The 19688-nt window shown below is 37.1% G+C and overlaps 1 protein-coding gene across 4 annotated transcripts in view; it reads left to right on the top strand.

The window, feature by feature from the left end:
* Positions 1–554: 554 nt before the first annotated feature.
* Positions 555–19688, top strand: part of LOC105207912 — a 71933-nt gene continuing 52799 nt past the window's right edge. For all 4 annotated transcript variants that reach the window (XM_026133186.2, XM_026133187.2, XM_026133185.2 and 1 more), the window contains exon 1: positions 555–980. The gene's annotated coding sequence lies outside the window, so the exon portion shown is untranslated. The remainder of the gene's footprint in view (positions 981–19688) is intronic.

The following is a 19688-nucleotide window of genomic DNA, read 5'->3' as shown; positions in this document are numbered from 1 at the left end:
TAAAATTTATAACACACAGTACAAATACCGGTGGATAATTTAATCTACAAATGTGTAAAATTGCATAAATGAAAGTCGACTTACTCGAAAAACGAATCGTAAATGCAATTATATTTTATTATCATAAATTTTCAAACGCGCCTAATTTCGTGTTTATTATCGCGTTAAAATGAATTTCGCGTCTCTCGTCTCTCACGTGTGTGTGTGTGTGTGTGTGTGCGGGCAGATCGTCCCCCGTATGTACGTTTGTGACCAAGATTCTCGTGACGAACGGATTTTCTCGCGAGTTTGACAACGGCGTTTTTCAGAAGAGATGCATTTAACGGAAGCACTGCATCGCATCCTTAATGCAAACGATATCACGCGTATCATTCGTATTATTCTGATTTTCCGGCTCATTAACTGCCCATTTGTCAAAGCGAGGCCCCAGGTTATCAGTCCGCTCCACCGTGTGCGCCGTCCTCTCTCTCTCTCTCTCTCTCTCTCTCTCTCTCTCGCCCCGATCTCTCGCGTATCGAGTCGCGGGCCACGACGACGACGGAGAGAGCGCCCAGTAGAAAGAGTCAGTGCTGCGCGGGCCTTCGTGGCGCGAGGACGTGGCCCCCGGCTGTTGCGTGCGCCGGTGGCGAACAATATAGTGCGTGCGTGCGTGCGTGCGTGCGTGTCTCTCGTGTCTGACCTTCCACTTTTATTTCCCTTTTTCTTCCTCTCTTTCTCCTTCTTCACTTTTTCTTTTTTACTCGCCTCGTTATTATCGATTTACGCTCAGAGTGCGTGCCCCGCTATAAACCGCTTCGCGGAACTTTGGAAACTTTCGCATTCTCTCGTATACCCTCTCTTCCGCGTCGCGCGAACTTTTCCCCCGCGTGTATTTAATACGTTCCGTTTGTGTACTTTCCTTCCGTTCCTCCCCCGCCGACTCCGAGCGCGCTGGGCAGATAATCGGCCGGATAATAATGCGAACCGCGATTATGCATCGGGTAAGTCGTAAATATGAAGATGATGGAGAGATTGTAGAAGTGAAATATATACCGCAGAAGTATCTTATCAGAACATTTTTTTTTTATTTCTTATCAAACGCAACATTGTATGCGTGTAAGCTCACGTTATCGTTACAAGAAATATGCAAACGTATTTCTTTTACAACGATCAAATAAAATTCAAAGTATTTTCTTAGTAGTTGTCTTTTCGAAAAAAAAAAAAAAAAAATCTTACGTTGTCTTCGTAATACTAAATATAAAGAAAAGCTGAGATATATAATAGTTTGACCTTTTATACGAGATTGAAGCGTAAAGCCGACCCTGAAGTAGTTAGAGAAATGTATATATACATTACGATTAAAAAGAACTCCCGAAAGGAAGGTACGAAAAGCGAAGTAGACCGCAAACAGAAAATCAAAGGTCTGAGAGCGGAGTATTGTAACATTATAAAAGTGTGTAATGATGTTTCCCTATCTTCTCTATTTTCTTGCGGCGGTTTCATGCGGTCTCCAAGGAAACCAGTGTACCAAAGCAGAAGCCCTCTCGATATTGTTGATACCGACGTCTCGTGAATCACGAGTTCAACTTCAGACTTTGTTCGAGCATCATATAAATTAATATTTTAAAGTAGAACAAGGGGGAAGACTTACCAATGCCGTGCACGTAATACGAGAGTGCACATATAGCGTGGCACATTGTGGTTTTCCCATCGCTTTCTATTAAAGATCTAAATAGAGTACAACAAAGAAAGAATCACGAAAGAGAGAGAGAGAAAGAGAGTAAAGATTTTTATGAACTCTCGCATCGCGGAGCATTAGCTATTGAACGAACTACATTTGTTCCGTCTTAAATCACGATGGAACATCAGGTAATTACACCAAAGTACTCGAACGTATATTAGCGTTCGAAGATGTAGATTTTCCAATCACCAATTGACATTTGCACTTTCGCTTGAAAATTCTGGCAAAATGTAGGCGAATAAAACTATTGACGGCAAAAGAATTTGTATATAATCGTTGCATGGAGCGAAATTAAACTTTCTATCCTGAGCGAGATGTTCAATTTAATTACGATAACACGTAATCTTTGCATTAGTTTGCTTATATAGAACGTGTATTAATTAGTTTTACGATTTATTCAATTTTATGTACATAACTACGAAAGGAACTGTGATTATGGTTGAAACAAATTCAGTGGGCGACGCACGAATGACGCTCACAGTTTATGTATTAAAATATCCCCTGGCGAATCATCAAAATGAATAGAATAGAGCTCATCTGAGGCAAACGTATAATGTACGCCACGTTACATGACATGACAAATATCAAACTACGCGCATCTGTCGAGACGCTATTGTATTACCGACGTAACAATAGAAAATGTTTAAATTTTCCTCATTTCGAAATATATTTTATTTAAAAATGGAGCAAGTTAATTTTAATTCGAGAAAAGACACGGTAAATATGTGATGTCGGAAGATACATACGAAAAAATATTCTCTCTGCTATTAATTATTAATTTCTTGACCTTTTTCATATTATAGTACGCGTGTCAAATAAATAAATCCTATGGGTGATTATGAATTCATTGGATGAATTCTCGGTGGACAACAAAATGTCTCGTCCTGCTTATATGTTACATGCTGTCCGGCACAAACTTTTCTCATTCTTCTTTCTTCCGTTTTGAAAAGATGGTTATCGATGTCAAAATAGGAAAGGTAGTAATCCGTGTCAAAAAATAAATTGGGAAGACAAGATATAAAATTTCTTCGTGTAAAATTTTGTTTAAAAATATTTCCAACATCGAAAAGTTGATAACTTTTTCGTCATCTATGTTCTTTAACAATTGTATTGCATTTGAAAGCTATCAAAAGAGATTATAAAAATATAACCGAAAGAATTCAACGTTCTATTTTACACAGAAAGAATGATATTGCTAAAGAATAAAATATTTAGGTGAACGCAGATTGGAAAATAATTTTGTTAGACCATTAAAATAATTATATAAGATGCTTAATAGGTCAATAAAATATCAAAATTTTTTGCAGTATTGCTTATTACGTTTGAACTTCCTTTACAATTATTTCGATGGTCCAACAAAATTATTTTCACACTTGTAATTAGCTAGTTTTATTTCAGAAAAACCGTGTGTATAAACAATTGAAGATTAAATAAAAAATTAAAATTTTGCCAAAGATAATATTTTAATAAAATGTTAATATTCTTCTTTTGTTTCCTTTAAAAAAAAAAAAAAAAAAAAAACAAATATTAACTTCATCGAACTACTGATGAAAAAACCGAAGAGCAGAGGCAACGTTGAATTTATACGTAATTCGTGTCTACATTTACGAACACTGTCATTAAAAGTTACGGCAAGCTTCGGAGGAAGCGCGGTATGAATACTACATTTCGATTCAATACTCGTGAAAACGTAGGTTATAAGAAAATTTCGCTGAACATTGTCGGTTTACTTCTTTGCCTAGCGCATCACCCTGTTTCTCATATCACCGATAACGGGCCGACCCCGTGTGTGTGTATATATAGACCCGTTCTTGTTCACGACCGCGACGCGGACTATCGCTTCATCTTTCCTCGATGCACTTACACTCGGCGATTCGCGCCACGTGTCCGAACATTTTATGCCCGTCGAGAGCTGGGTGTACATCATTGACGAGCCGCTCTTGTAAGTGGCATCTACCGCGTTATACGGTGCAATTCTATAATTCATCAACCTGTCTAGATAAAGTCCGCGGTGGAATATCAAGTTGCAAGAAATTATCTCTCTCGGCGCAAGAAATGCGGATCAAAGCACATTATTAACTCTCCTCCGTGATGGACATAATCTAATGGGGCATTTCAGATTTATTGACGACTCGTTATACTTCAAAAATGTCGGAAGTTCTATTATTATTGCGCGAAAAGTGAACAGTTTGATGGATTAGCGGTGTATAAGTCATTGAAAATGAAAGAGACGTATTGTCAATTTCCGTGTGTGTGTACGTGTTACATTTATTATATTTTACCGCAACAACCGTGTGAATTTTTATTTTTTTTTCATGACGAAGACTTAAAAGAGCCGAAATAAAACACAATAAATTGTAATTTACGTTAAGTAGATTACTTTTTATCTCTTATATCATATCTTATTGTATCGTATATCATGTTATCACTTTTATCTCTTAAGAGAGGAGGGAAATGTGTGCCCTGTGTTGCTTTCTCGTTCAAAATCATGAATTTAGACGGAGACGAATGCCTCGCGGGAAAAATCATCCCTCTAAGGAATATATCTGCAACTAAAAGTAATTCAAAGCTCCACTCGTACGTTCTTTGCCTCGGAAGCAGGGCATGTTTCTCAAGAAAGCAATTCCCCGTTCTTTATAAGAACTCTCTCTCTCTCTCTCTCTCTCTCTCTCTCTCTCTCTCTCTCTCTCTTTCTCTTTCGCCTTTTCTTAACCCGATGTGTGAAAGGCAAAGTCTGGCTGCCTACCTATCCACCCTCAATGAGCAGTGCGACGGCAAAGTGATTCTCAGGGCCGACGGCCCACTATCGGATATCGTTCCATTTCCGAGTCCTTCCTACCGGGGGCCCACGACAGACATTACACCCGTCAAAATAGCTTTTTTGTGTTTCGTGTGTCGTGGGAAATGTTTCTCTCGAGTTTTCACGCGTGAGATTTTCACCTCATCGCCCGTAAATCCTTACGCGTAATTTTATGAAAGAAGTAGCGTCACACCTAGACGCCACTTTTGTAAGCATCGTACCTCATTCGAGCATCTGCCTCATCACGTCGTCGATAAACCGCGATATATCATGATTATCGCATTGAGCTTCGCGTATATACGATAATGTAGACACGAATTACGTATAAGATTTTAGCGGAGAGTCATACAGTTCCGGACATCTTGCAGTACCGGACAATTGCTTCTAACTGGGTAGCAGCAGTTTACTGCCATGTCCGCTAACGTTGTACCTCCCTGTGTAACATGGTTGGGAATGGGAACTCCCATTTCCATTAGTAGTGAACAATGAACATGAACGTGAAACTATATTTTCGTAACGTTCGAGGGTTCACTTGCTTTAATTCTTCCTTTCTTCCTTTGATTCCTTCCTTTTTCCTTTCTATGCGTTTTTTACAAATTGCAAAAATGACATTGATATGTAGTTTAAAAGTTTTAAGTATTTACTTTTTAATTTTAATTATCAGCAGATTTTATGTTTGAGTTTGAAAAATTTGATATGCAAAAACTGTTTGGTACTGGAAGACGAATCTAATTCTAAATTTTATGAAAATTGGACATTTTTATTTTTCTAAATAACTTACCCTTTTGCAAATATTTTTAACTGTAAATTCTCTAGTGTAATAAAGGTTTTAGAGTAACATTGTATTTAATAAAAATCAATTATTCTGAGCCACTTGAAAATTACAGTAAAAAAACTTATCATGTCCAATACTGTAAAATTCTTCCCTATACATTTCAAATTTTCGTGTTCTTTTTTTTCCAAACACAAACATTTCTCCTAATTCTGCTCTGTCATACACCTCTGTCATACACCTGTGTTCCCACTCTAATAAAGATTGATGGAAGCCATCCTACAGTGACAGAAACGACCGTAAGTGAAGCGATTCAAATGGAATATCTACATATATTATTTATTTTACATAACGCGAATCTTTAGAGCGACGTAACGAAGCCCGGAGAGAAAAATGGATAGGGTGAAGCTTAAGCTGTCGTTCGAATATCAAGAAGTAATTACGCGAATGGATTAAAGCGAGTAGTAATAACTCGAGGTGAAATCGTCAGGCAAGACGATTTCGAAACGCGGCTGAGAATTCCGACCGTTGTAGAGGGAGGCGGGGAGAACGGCGCGTACCTTTTTTTTCTCGTTTATTAAATTATATTCAATTGGAAATGGCTTCGTAGCGATTCCATTCGAAGTAGCGCGAACGAAAATGCGACACAGAGGTCATTTCGCCATTATTCTTCAGCGTTTCCGGATTTTATTGCAAAGTGGCGAGGGTCTCGTCTAATGGAGTACACTTCTTAGTACTTGGTTGCTTTCGATTAAATCCCATTACGTGGGTTCAAGTATCTCGACCGACAGTGCGAGTGTCGAAAATCGAAGATAAAGGAGAAAATCAATAGGACTGGGGTCTTCGCGTTCTTGTATTTTCTTCTTCTCGCTGTCACAAATAGAGATTGAGATCTCCGAGACCAATTATTCGTGACTCGTTTAATTAGAATGGCCCCCGGAGGGGTCAACTTAATAACCAAGTACTTTCCAATCAGCCTGCACAGCCTGCATATTTTCCTATAATTTTAATTAAAATTACGATGCAAATTGTTCGCTAATATAACAGCCCTTGCAGAACTGATGAAAATTTAATTGTTCGCTCTTAAAGTACGTAGATGTCATTTTCATACGGAAATAATTGATATCTATTCAAAATTCGCTAGAACATTACTTCAGTATTTCAATCTTTCATATCTAAATCCAAAACAGCTGGCAACAAACCGATTAAAATTTGACAAGTTAATTTCTATCTGTCCTCTTAATCATGTAGGTCAGAGCGCTCGCGTGGTCGTACAATTTGTATTGTAAGACGCGGTAACTGATGGGCAAAGGCGATTTGTTTGCGCATACGTTACGTTAGAGGCACGGTCGAACGGGAAAATATATGTTCAATTTGTGCGCGAGAGTTTCGCATCCTCGCCGGGGAGCATGAAGAAGTAATCTCGTTCTGCGTGCTCGGACAGTTAGCTGGTAATTCAACCGCGGCGCGGGAGAAGCGTCATGCAAATGCGATACAAATTGGTACGATGTTACGTACGTGCGAGGTACATGTTCCGGGGAGAGAACGCGGCGCGAGAGGTATGACCTTTCCATAACTCCCTGACTCGGTTCCAATGCGCGCTGCATTCTGGCATTGGACGCACGACGCTCGCGCTTTTTCAAGTTTATTCTTGCCAACGACCGTTCGAGCTACCTTTCGCGCTCGCTGGCTTTATCGCGATCAGCTGCATCAGATCCATCAAGATCCCTAGATACGTGCGGATCGTTATGTGCGTCACGCCGGAGTATCGTTTTATTTTCACGCCGGATTGTCGTCGCCATCCCCTCGGCTTACAACCCCTTCTCGTCGCTTGGGACCGGCGCGCCCTCCGCTGCGATGGATGCGAGCCGAAAGATCTGGGGAGGGTGGGGGGGGACTTTGCCTGCGGGCTACAGATGCTAAATTCCGGGGTAAAACCAAAAATTTTGGGGAAAAAAAAAGATCAATTTTATTCATGCCTATATGCGATAAATTTAAATATATCATCTCGAAGAGCAGCCGCCCTTCGCGGTATTTTTCCCTTCGTGCTATAAAAAAAATTTTGCATTTATTGCATATCATATACAACATGAAAAATATACTATATTTATTGAAGCGAGGTCGTCAATACCAACACGTTGTTTGCGTGTGAATGGTACTTCCTAAACAAAAACTAAAAGTTAAATTTTGAAAACATAAATACAAGCTGGAAAGTGTCTTCTATCAGATGATGTAGCAATTTTTTAAAATATCGTTTCGAATCGTGAAAAATTTTTGCATGATAAGCGAAAATAAGCGACTGGCAAAACAAGCTTCAAAATCGAGATAATAAGCAGTATATACTGTTACATTTTCCTTTAACATAAATCGTCTGTACAAGACTCTTACAAGTTAATGTATATGAAAGTTTCTAGAAGCCTTTCATTTCAGTAAAATATCTGTCGATTTAAGCTTAAAATCGCATTATGAGAAAAATAAGAATGAGAATGTAAAGAACGTTATAAGCACGTAAACTAATTTAATATTATCAATAATATGCTCACTATTATTTAAATACAATTTGCAAAAGAAAATTATATAAATTCTATTTTTATGCTTTTGAAGAGTTTATTTTCAGCGGATCTTATATAGAAAAAGAGTCATGAATGTATCAACTGTGGATTTTCATTTTTTTAAAATTATCATTATCCAGGCTTATCATGTTTTTATCAGTATTGATAAAATGCAATATTTAGTTTCCGAGAAATAACGTGGGAGGAGTGCTGCTTTAGACCTATTGGCAACTTTACTCTACCTATTATTGTGATGTTTGTACGTTACATGAATTTCGGTATTTATACATGAGCATTTCAAAAATATTATTTACAAAAATTTTAATCGTTTCGTTTTTCATGCGAAGTAAAATTAGATTTGCACATTTCGTTCCAATTTTTTGCGCTAACAGTAACTAACAGAAACAATTCTGTATCTGCAACGTGCATGCACATCTTGAGTTCGTGCTCCTTAATGATTCAAAACTAGCCCGGTAAACAACGTCGAGAGAATTAACGTCGATATGCATGATATGTGACTGAGATACATGATGTAGGGAGCGCCATATGGAAACGGCTGACATTCTTGGCGTACCCGTCGCTTGTAATTGCAAATTGTGGCATAGATTACCATTACAAAGGGCAACCGCTTTCGTTCTTCCTCCCTCCTTAGGGAACGTTCAGAACACGCCCTTAATATTAATCTATACATTAATGTACGTATTCCTGAGCGGGGACTTATCAGTTTCACAAGAACGTGCCCTGACATACGTAAACCAACTGTTCGCTCGGTGTAAAGTAGAAATATCGCGAGTGGCATTAAGATCGTAAATATCTAGTTGATAATACCCGATTACATAAATCCAAGTATCCGTATTATCCGAGATAATCCCGGATCTAATATCAGAACAGTTCGAATCTGTGAAATTCAATTAAATCGGATCTGAGCCGATCGTTGCGGAAGATTGACAGAAAATCGATCGCATTACACTGCAGAAATTTATCGAAATTTTTTAAATTAAAATAAAAATAAAGAGCTACATGGTAAAACAATAAAATTAAATTCATACTCAATAACCTTTCAACCTTTGAATTTCTGCAATTGGATAGTCTGTTTCGGGCAACAATGAATATTTGTTAATACTGGTAAATTGGATAGAGATATTTACTCACAGTCAAAACTTTTGGAATATGTATTCGACGATAGGATGATTGAGGTACTTTTTATTCAGCAGGTAATTTCTATGGATTTATTCCCGCGTAATTTAGGCCGGTGGGATTATACGTAAAATTCTTTCTTTATAAATGTGACTTTTATAAACAAGAATAGTCACGAAATTCAACATGTTAGGGTCAAGAACGTGGATATATAAGCGTATTCCTGCCATTTCCTCTAACCACAGCGAACGGGTATGTTTACAGTTGGCTCATTTCCATTTACAATGCCCTGCCTACGTGAACGTTCCGTCTAGAGCTCCGCAACTTGAAATCTTTCGGTGGTGCAGCTCGAAAAGTACACCGTCGAGCACGTAATTCGGCCCGACACACTTCTGACGACAATAGTAAAAGACATTTCCGTTTCTTTTTGAAAGGCAAGCTTCGCTGGTCGCGGTTACGTTAATTTCATGCGGTATCGGAAACGCGAGTCTCTTTCTCTCTCTCTCTCTTTTTCCCTTCGACACGCCAAAGTAGGTGACGGGAATAATTCCAGGAGAATATTTCAGAGGCGTAGACGAGGCGAGAGAGAGAGAGAGAGAGAGAAAGAGAAACTAGCGGAATTTTACTGTAACGAGAATGGAAACCGGCTTTGGGAAAGCGGCGCGCCTTACCAGAAGACGAAGTCTGCAGCGACATAAAAGAGAGCCGAACCGAGAAGCGCAGTTTGCAGTCGCTAACACGATTCTGGAGTGCACTAGGTACTCGCGGAGAAGGTGGAGCGTCTGTCTAATTGAGCGCGAAGCTTTTGAGTCCTATCTGGCTTTCGCGTCATGAAAGTATAACGCGCACTACACTCTTCAGCGAAATCGAAGCAACTTAATTTGGTATCTCTACGCTCGGGAAAATTTATTAAGTTGTCCCGGGGGAAAACGCGAAGCCATTTATCAACGTTTATTGCTGGCAATATATTAAGCCTACCGGAGTAAAACGGATAGTTTTTAGTAGCGCACCAACAACGTTGACAGTAAAGAGTTTAAATACCAGACTAAATGGATAATTACATCATAATCCGTGAAATTGTGTCTAAATCAATCTCGCCTGTCACGAGAAAGATTTCATTGAGAAGTAGCGACGAGGTTTTATCTCCTATAAATACGCGAGCGCGATGTATGTGTATCGGACGTCCCATAAAACGTGTGACTTATCAATCCCGTCTTACAACGTCGTTCGTGGCTCAATGGCTCTACTCCAAGACGATTATTTTTCTACCTCAACAATACTGCTTATTTGTTTAGCGACGAGGCAGATCCAAGGCCGTATAAATTCCGTCGTTACGTCAGAGAGAAATTTGTGCGTCCGTTGTGCGCGCTCCTACGTTTTATAGCGTTTCCTCCGTCCACAAGTTTACCGAGAGCGAGCCATCGCAGCAGCGCGAGACGAGCGACGAGCGTCGCATCGTATACGCTCGTGGAAATGTCGCGCCACCCGATATACGCCGCGCGAAGCCAGAACGGCTTTTCTTAGCCGTCGGTCACTGACAAGAACGACCGTGCTCGGCCACGACCCGCAAAAGCCCGTTGCGCATTTCCACATGGAGGAAAACGCCCTGGCGCGGCGCGTCGCGGCGTCTGGCGTCCGTCCCGGACGCCGATATCGTTCCGCACGATTATTCGCCACGCGAGTAACATCGAATTTTTTGATATTCAACTCCCGCTCTTTCGAGCCACTCGAGCGCGAGCGAGCGAGCGAGCGAGCGAGCGAGCGACCGACCCGACGTGTATTTTCGGCAAACCGTCGACGGCGCCCGTTGAAGCGTGGATATCGTCGACCGGCATAAATAGCGTATATGCTCCCGCCGCGCACAATGCAGTTTTCCGCCGTATCGCGCCGTTATTGTCCCGACCTGGCGACGCGATGTCTCGCGGCGCCGAGACATGGTGCAATAAAAAATTCGCATTATACCCAACGCGCGCGTACCGAGAGTCGTTCGGAGTCTCTTCTCGTCTTTGGCCCGCTTCTCTATCTCTATCTCACTCTTTCTCTCTCTTTCTCCTTCTGGAACACGTTTTATTTCGGACGCTACCCGAGATATTTTTGACGATCGCGTGCTCCCTCTCTCTCTCTCTCTCACTCTCACTCTTTCCACCTCACAAGGAGCCGTTTGTCTACCTTTATGCACGCGAGGAACAGTCAGAACTGCATGCGCCTATAAATTTGATATGAGACTGTAATATCCAAGTCGAAGAATGTTTAAGTTCCTCGAGAAAAATTAACTCTCTCGAACTTTTCCAACCTGCCGTTTCTTTATTATTTATTTTCATATATTATTCCATATATATGGAATATATATTTAATAATTATTTAAGTTATTCGGCGCGCAGTTTCGTGGACTTGAAAATGTATATAAAATCAATAAATAAATATCAGCAGATATTTATTAGATTTCATTTAATATTTGTGTTTTCACATATGGGTCGATGTCCTCTATTTAATTACGATTAATATTTATTTTCATATATTGTTTTATGTATATTTATTATTATTATAAATTATATAAATTCTGGTAAATGAAAAAAGTATTTTAAAACTAGAAAAATGATCTGCGATAAATAATGGTTTTTTTGTCATTACTATCTTTGTTCGCGTAGCTAACAAATGTTATCGATCCTTTGTGCGAACGTCATAAATGTGTCAAAATCACAAATCTATTTTTAACAGTATCAAAACCGGAATCAGATTTTTTTCACGAATTTTTCGCTTAACTTTATATCATTCGCATCGGTATGGAGCGGAGAAATGCACGACGACGCGACGGTGCCTTTGTACGTTTAAACCCGTAAGAAATGCCCAGGGAGCCTAATCAGATTTCTTGTCGAGATATCAGAATTATTGGAAATCCCGAATGGAGTCAGAGAAGCGAAACGAGGTGCCAGGCGAAGATGATGTTCAATTAATTGGGTTCACGGCCGTAGTCGTCGGCCACGATCTTTCTCCCCGTGCCCAATAGAAAATAAAAGATCCGGAGAAAAAACGGGAGAAATTTCTCTTCCCAGATCTCCTGTCTTTTGCATTTTACAGCGCGGGCTTTATTCAGACGCCGCGCCTCTTATTTAAAACAGGGCAGATGTAGTAATTAAGAACGCTTGTGGCAGCATTTATTTATAATTAGATGGAAAATGCAACGTCACAGGAATAACGTTTAAATGTCATGATACCATTGTGAAGCAGACGGTGCACGATGCAAAATGTAATTTAAAATATTAATCGTGCTACAGAAAATGCGCGTGCCGGTATTCGAGGCCCGAGCAGAATCGTCGTGTTTTGTAGGAATTGTCACATTCCCAAACTGTCGTGCTTTTGAGTAATTCAATCCAATTAATTAATACGCAAATGTATGACGGCCGTGGGCATGATGGTGAGCATACGATCGCATATTTCGCTAATGATATTGTTTCTACAATGGTATTAGGTATCGAATGTTTACCGCTTAATACACAGCACCGTTTTAGAAGTAGTCATCTATTCTCGCTTTATTTTTCGTAAGAAGAAAATTTTAACTCTTACGCTCATCTAATTCGACATCCTTTATATTTTTTAACAATAATCCTGCTAATTAAGAGCTTTGCAGTGAAATTATAATTGAGAAATAGTCAATTTTGTTAAAAATAAAACAAATGCGAGTTTCCTCGCTTGCATCTTTGCTAAATTCTTCAAATTCTTGATTTGAATCGCCGCAGGAAACCGCTAAGCCTCTGACACCCGTCTTTCCTGAAGAATATTTCCTGAGGAAAAATCGACTCGGAGAGAGAATCGACAGAGAAGAATTTAAAGGGGAGTAGCGAGATAAAATCTAGGACGCCTCTTGTGTATAGGTGAAACAGAGAATGATATTTAATAATTAATGCCCCATGCTCGCGCGCGACGGGCTGCGACTATTTTCAAAGGTAAGGTTTGAGAGCCTAGAATGTAACGGCAAAAGATGGTTATTGAAACACCGTTACTCTGGCAACACTCCAATTCCAGAGAAAGCATCGGGAACCGAAGCTTTCTGTGGGGTATACATCGTTTCACACTCCACTCGACCCAGTAATTACGCCAAGTTTGTGGATTCCAAACTGTGTCTCTTCCCCTATCTCTCGCTCCTTTCCCCTGGTCTCTCTGTCTCTCTTTCTCTCTCTGTTCCGTCACGCAATGGAAGCTCGCAAAATAGCTTGTTGCTTCGATCGCGTTCCAAAGACGACATTTGGAATCGATCGATAAGGAATCGATCGATAAGGTTTGTATTTGGTGCTTTCGCGTGTAAAGCCCATTTTGTTTCCTGCAATTCCAAAGTTAAATTTAAACCGTTGCGCGAAGTAAGAATATAAGTGATAATTCCTTCATTTTGAAGACAAAAGGGCTTGCAAAAGTGAGATCTACTTCTCGTAGTAAGACTTTTTTTATCATTTTCTATTGAAGCGAAAGCTGTAAAAAATTGCACGTCATGCCAAAACAATTAGGAAATTGTAACATAATAATTAATATATATTACCATAAAATATTTCAAATTTTATGTCGACTCATACCTCTATTATGCCCAACGGCTCATTTATTATATTATTTACTTTACTATTAATATAAATGACATAATTCGCACACCACAAAAATATTCAAAAAATTATTTTCAACTAGGCTTTCATAAAAAAAAACGTTAGTACACGGAAAGGACAGTTTTGTTGAAGTATCTAAAAATTGAGCTAAATACAGTTCCAAAAATAACTTTAATAAATTATTATAATAATTATGAAGAACACATAAGCATGATGAACAATGATGCAAAAAATTTTGACATTTTAGCAACCAGCTTGGGCGCCTAACACAATTATTTCGATAGTTTACAAAATTATTTTCAGATCTGTATTTAGCTAAATTTTTAGATATTTTACTAAAACTATTTCTTCCATGTAAAGTATGTGAAAAATTAAGTATTATAATATATTAGCGATAATAAGATACTTGAACTGAATAAGGCCCAGCATAAATAAAACTTTTAAATTTAAAAACGCACTTTATGTCTAGACTATGTGCTTAAAAGGTGTGTCATAGGAAGTAAGTAAAGAAGGGCTGGGAAATTAAAACCGGCAGCAACACGTTGCGTTATTTAATGTAACAAAAACTTGTGACAAAGTGGATAAATCACCCGTTTTTATAAAAATTTGCTGTAAGGTTTAATAAGTATACATGTACATTATTTTATGGTTTATTACAACATATTATAATATTATACAACTTCCTAACTACAGAAAAAACAAATATAAATAAATAAAAATAAATTGAATTTTTGAAATGAGTATATTTTGTTATAAATAATATCGTTATTAAATAAGGCTCACTTATACGTTTATTATTGCGGTCATTGTCTTTTGTTTGTAGCTTGCAGAAGATAACGATTTTCAATTGTGCTAACTTCTAAGAAGCTGAAATTGCTCTCAGAATTTCCAAAAGTAAAAAAAAATTAATTTATACAGACAAAATTAAAGTTAATTGTGATATTTAACAATAGAATAGATCCTAAGAGATTTTACTGCTTAATAAATTTAATGCTAATAATAAACTGCTTAATAATTAATAATCATTTTAAAAGTGATTTGGAAGATAACATTTAATTCATTTGATACCTTGAATTTATTTTTGATTCTGACTTTATTAAAAACACAAGCATTTAATAAGATCCAATGCCAGAGTTAAAAAAAATTTTTTGTTTATTTAAAAATGTTTTAGAAGATAATTTTATTTTAATAATTAAAATAAATATTCTATTTTCATAAATATTCTATTTGTTTATTTCAATATCTTTATAAATAGAATTTACAAAAAATAAAATAAGTTAGACGGGCCTTTGGCTCAGGTATCTTGTTATTTATTACATTTCAATCTTCTCTTTTAATTGTAATTGTCTTTAAAATTTTATCAAATATCTTTTGGATTTTCGTGCTAGTTAAACGCAGGAAAATAGTGCGCGTCGAACAAAGTTTTACGTCGCTAATGAGACAGTCTACAAACATTCAAGGTGTTCTGTCCGTAAGTTCAACGTTATAAATATAACATCTAGGAAAGCACTCGAGTGCAAATAATCACGCGAAATTTGTGTTCCGAAGAATCATAACGAGTCCCCGAGAGACGTATTTACATTGCTCCTAACGAGCGTCGTTTAAAGGACAGCCAGTGTTCTTGTTATACAGTCCTCGCGTCCTCCATCGGTGCTCTCTCAATCAGCATTTCGCGACCCAGCATCCAAAGCGCATCTCCCTCTCTCTCTGTCTCTCTCTCTCTCTCTCTCTCTCTCTCTCTCTCTCTCTCTCTCTATCTCTCTTTTCGACCTTCGCGACATAATTACATTTCAAGAAGCTTATAACACGCGCTGTCACCGTGAGAAAAAAAAAATTGAGCTCCCGCGCGCGTGTGCCGCATGCGAATTTTAATATCGGTGTGGTACCCCGCGATTCATCAGCCTGAATGCAATTTTCCGCGTATACATCCTCCCGTAAACGAGATCTGCACACATCCTGTACACGTTTCGCACAGAGAGACGAAAGATCTAAGCAATCTTCTTCACATACGTGAAACACACTTCTTATCTGTTATCGTCTATCCTATTTTATTATGTATATAGAGATTGTGCCCGTAAAGTTAACAAAATCTCCGTAACGAATTTATGCTTATATATAAGTCACATCTTCCTGTTAAAAAGAGCCCGAACTTTATATGTCGTGGAAACTTTTTGCACACGGATGATTCTGTTATATCAAAAATCTAAACTTTTTCTGCTAAATTAACTTTTTAAAAGATATTATTTTTTAATTATATTTCTCCTTCAAATTTTTTTTTTTAAGTAGAAAGATTTATGTGAGAAGATCTACCAAAGATATACAAAAACTGCTTTAAAGAATGCTAGAATTTTATTTTTATCGAGCTGCACCATTATTCCACCTAACTCGGCCCGTTGCGTATCACATTGAAAGAAATAAAATAATCTTTAATAAACCAAATGGTATGTTAAGAATTCCACATGTTATTCTTAAAGAGACTTAAAGAGTCTCGGGAAAGCTTTAGATTTGCGCGCAGGTGATTCTGTTGGATCAAAAATCTAAATCTTTTTTGCTAAATTAACTTTTTAAAACGCATTACTTTTTAGTTATATTTCTTCTTCAAGTTCTTTTTAAAAGTAGAAAGTGTTATGTGAGACGACCAAGCGAAGGTGCACAAAAACCACTTTAAAGAATGCTAGAATTTTATTTTTATCGAGCTGCACCATTATTCCACCCAATTTGATTCGTTTCGTCACACTGAAAGAAATATAATCTTTAATAAACCAAATGACGTGTTAAAAACTTCTTGTGTTATTCTTAAAGAGACTTAAAGAGTCTCAGGAAAGCTTTAGTATTTCCGCAAACGTGGTTCTATTACATCAAAAATTTCACCTTTTCTGCTAAATTAACCGTTTGAAACATATTACTTTTTAGCTACATTTCAATCTCCTTCAAGTTTTTTTTAAAAATAAAAAGTGTTAAGCCCACTTTACACTATCTATAATTGATCGATAAAGAATTGAAGAGAATTTTATTTATAATTTTATGTATTAAATTATGATTATAATTACAGATAAAAAAAAAGTTGTATTATACAAACCATAATTTGCTTTAAAATTAAATATAGAATATTTGAGAAAGAATTTTATTTATAATTTTATATAGGTATTAAATTATGAATATAATTACAGATGAGAAAAAAGTTGTTGTATTATACAAACCATAATTAGCTGTAAAATTATATATAGAATATTTGAATGTAAACAAATAACTTATTCCCAAGATCAAGACATTGTCATGTACATTTTTCTTCTTCTTTTTCTTTAGATTATTAATCAAATATGATTATCAGATATCAGTAAGTTAAGTTGTAGTTCATGACATTTGCAATTTACGGGTGTTTATACACTGTTCATGTTTCATACGTTTTAATTGTTCAAATGTTTTTTTATGTATTACATAACGTATAAAATTATAAATAGATTTCTGTTTCGAATTCTATCGCAAATTATAGATCGTTTGAAGCGGGCTTCATGTGAGACGACCAAACGAAAGTGCACGAAAACCACTTTAAAGAATGCTATAATTTTATTTTTATCGAGCTGCACCATTATTCCACTCAATTCGTCTCATTGCGTCACATTGAAAGAACTGATACAATCTTCAAGAAACCAAATGGTGTTAGAACTCGCGCGTATTATTCTTAAAAAGTCTCGAGACTTAGAGAGCCTTGGAAAAGCTTTAATGTTTGCGCGCATGTGATTCTGTATCAAAAATATAAAACTTTCCTGTTAAATTAACTTTTTAAAACATTACTTTTTAGTTATACTTCTTCAAGCTCTTTTAAAAGTAAAAAGTATTACGCGAGATGATTAAACGAAGGTATACGAGAACCGCACTGAAAGGAGTTCTTTAATAGTACTAAATATTGAGTGAAAGGTAATTATTTATATTAGCGGACACAGCTGCGATGGCTGTGACCTTGATACATGTTATAGAGATGAGAATACTGAATAAAACTTGTCTTTATAAATTAATCAGCGGTCTCGTTTAGTTTTCGAGATATACAGCCATTGACAAAATTATTAGGTACCCTATTTATTTTACAATTTTTCCAAATAAAGGAAATAAATAACATTGTTTTTATAAATGTTATCAAAAAGCAAGGGTGCCTAATAATTTTGTCAGTGGCTGTACTTACGTAAACCTTATTTCAATGATAAATAAATATCTATTAAATCGTCGCTTTGCGTGGAAAATAAGTGTTTAGGCGGAGCCCCTCTTCCGCACCGGCTCCCTGACATTCCTAATCCAATCCAATACAGAGCATACAGTGACCACATGCGTGTGGTCACGGAGCAAAATTTGGGGTTGGATTGGGTTAGCAATGTCGGTGAGGGACTCTTCCCTGACGATTTATGTATTCCTTTTAGTAACCTCTAAGAGGTTATAGCCGTCGCTCGTTATCCGTTAAAGAAGGGATAACAAGCAATGGCTATAACCTCTTGGAGGTTATTCGGGGTCATGATCTTGACAGCATATGTCAAGACCAAAGTCATTGAAGGGGGCTCCCCTAAATAGAAGTTTTACCATACAAACTTACCATTCTTGTTTACGTTCTTGAACAAAACAATTATAGACCTTGTTTTGCCCCTAAGTAGGGGGCGAGATGGAGTGGAAAGTCCTTCCGTGGAAAATCACAAACCCATGTGGAATAATACATCATTCGTTGTATACAAGGTGTCAACAAAAATAAATGTAATTTCCAAAATGAGATTTATGGTAGTATATCTCGAAAACTAAACGAGACCGCCGATTGATTTATATAAAGAAAAGTTGTTCAGTACCCTCACCTTTATAACATACATCACAATCATCGAAGGTGTGTACACTAATGTAAATAATTACGTATTAGTAATATTTACAAAATATTTAGAAAAGTAAATTTATTTTTGGTTATATTAATCAAATATTTAATTGGCATCATTTCCATCCAAAATTTAGTACCAATTACCAAACTTTTTTTACAGTGCATTTTAAAAAACACTAGAATTTTCTTTTTATCGAGCTTGTGCCATTATTTCGCCCAATTTGGTTCATCGCGTTGCATCGAAAGAAATAACATAATCATAGAGAAACCGATGGTATGTTAAGAACTCGCACGTATTATTCTTAAAGCTTTCTAGAGACACTTTAAGTCTCGAGAAAGTTTTAATATTTACGACGAGCAACTCCCGAAACGGAGGGCACTTTTGGCGTTTCGGCAATTTGAGGAGGATACGGTACAGCAGGAATGACATAATCCCATTGCATAACGAGATTTCCTCCCTTTTAACGGTCGAAAAAAGATGATTTAGTTCGCGAGCGCTTAAACGCAGGCCGTGCATTATGACACAAAAATATGATTATCGTCACCGCGTTGCGCGCGGTCTTTAAAAGTGCGCGCAGATATGTATTAATTTACATCGTGCCAAGAGTGATTTTAAAGTGTCATTAGCGCGGCCGTCCATTGTAATGAAATTGTAATTATCTGTCCTATACATGTATATATGTATATATACGTGTATGATTTATCCTTCGTTTTGCTCCCGGGAGAGGCACGGGAGAATTCGACTTGCCTCCCGCATTGATGATCGATACTGAATTAAAATATACACAGGCGCTTTAGACATATTTATTTGAAAAAATGAAAGCACGTGTCGCGAGAGCTACATTTTAATAACTTTATTCGAATGAAAAACGCACACGATCCATCCTTTGTTTTCCCCCGCACGCACACACACTTTCTATTTAAAGTCAATTTTTCTCTAACGAAAATTGGGATTGACATATATTCTAATAGTCGTTTAATTTTCCAATTTCGAATATGTTTGTAACCAACGTCCAAATAAAAATCCCACGCGGTGATAAAGTAAAATTTAAATGACTTGAAAATGTTGAAAAAATATTACATTGTATTTTCGTTGAATATAATTTCGTGAAATTCCCTCTTTTATAACCGCTTAATTACCTAAAAGCACTCTTACGAAATTAGAGAAAATTCCAAATATACATTCTTGAAATTTAATATATCGTATGCATTTAATCATTGAAATTGATATAACACATAATGTCATTCCTAACGTGCTGCTGATGGATT

This window comes from Solenopsis invicta, chromosome 3, assembly GCF_016802725.1.
Source record: "Solenopsis invicta isolate M01_SB chromosome 3, UNIL_Sinv_3.0, whole genome shotgun sequence".
In the NCBI taxonomy this organism is placed as follows: Eukaryota; Metazoa; Arthropoda; class Insecta; order Hymenoptera; family Formicidae; genus Solenopsis; species Solenopsis invicta.
Note: the sequence above shows the minus strand (reverse complement) of the source record. Positions and strands in the feature narration are given on the sequence as shown.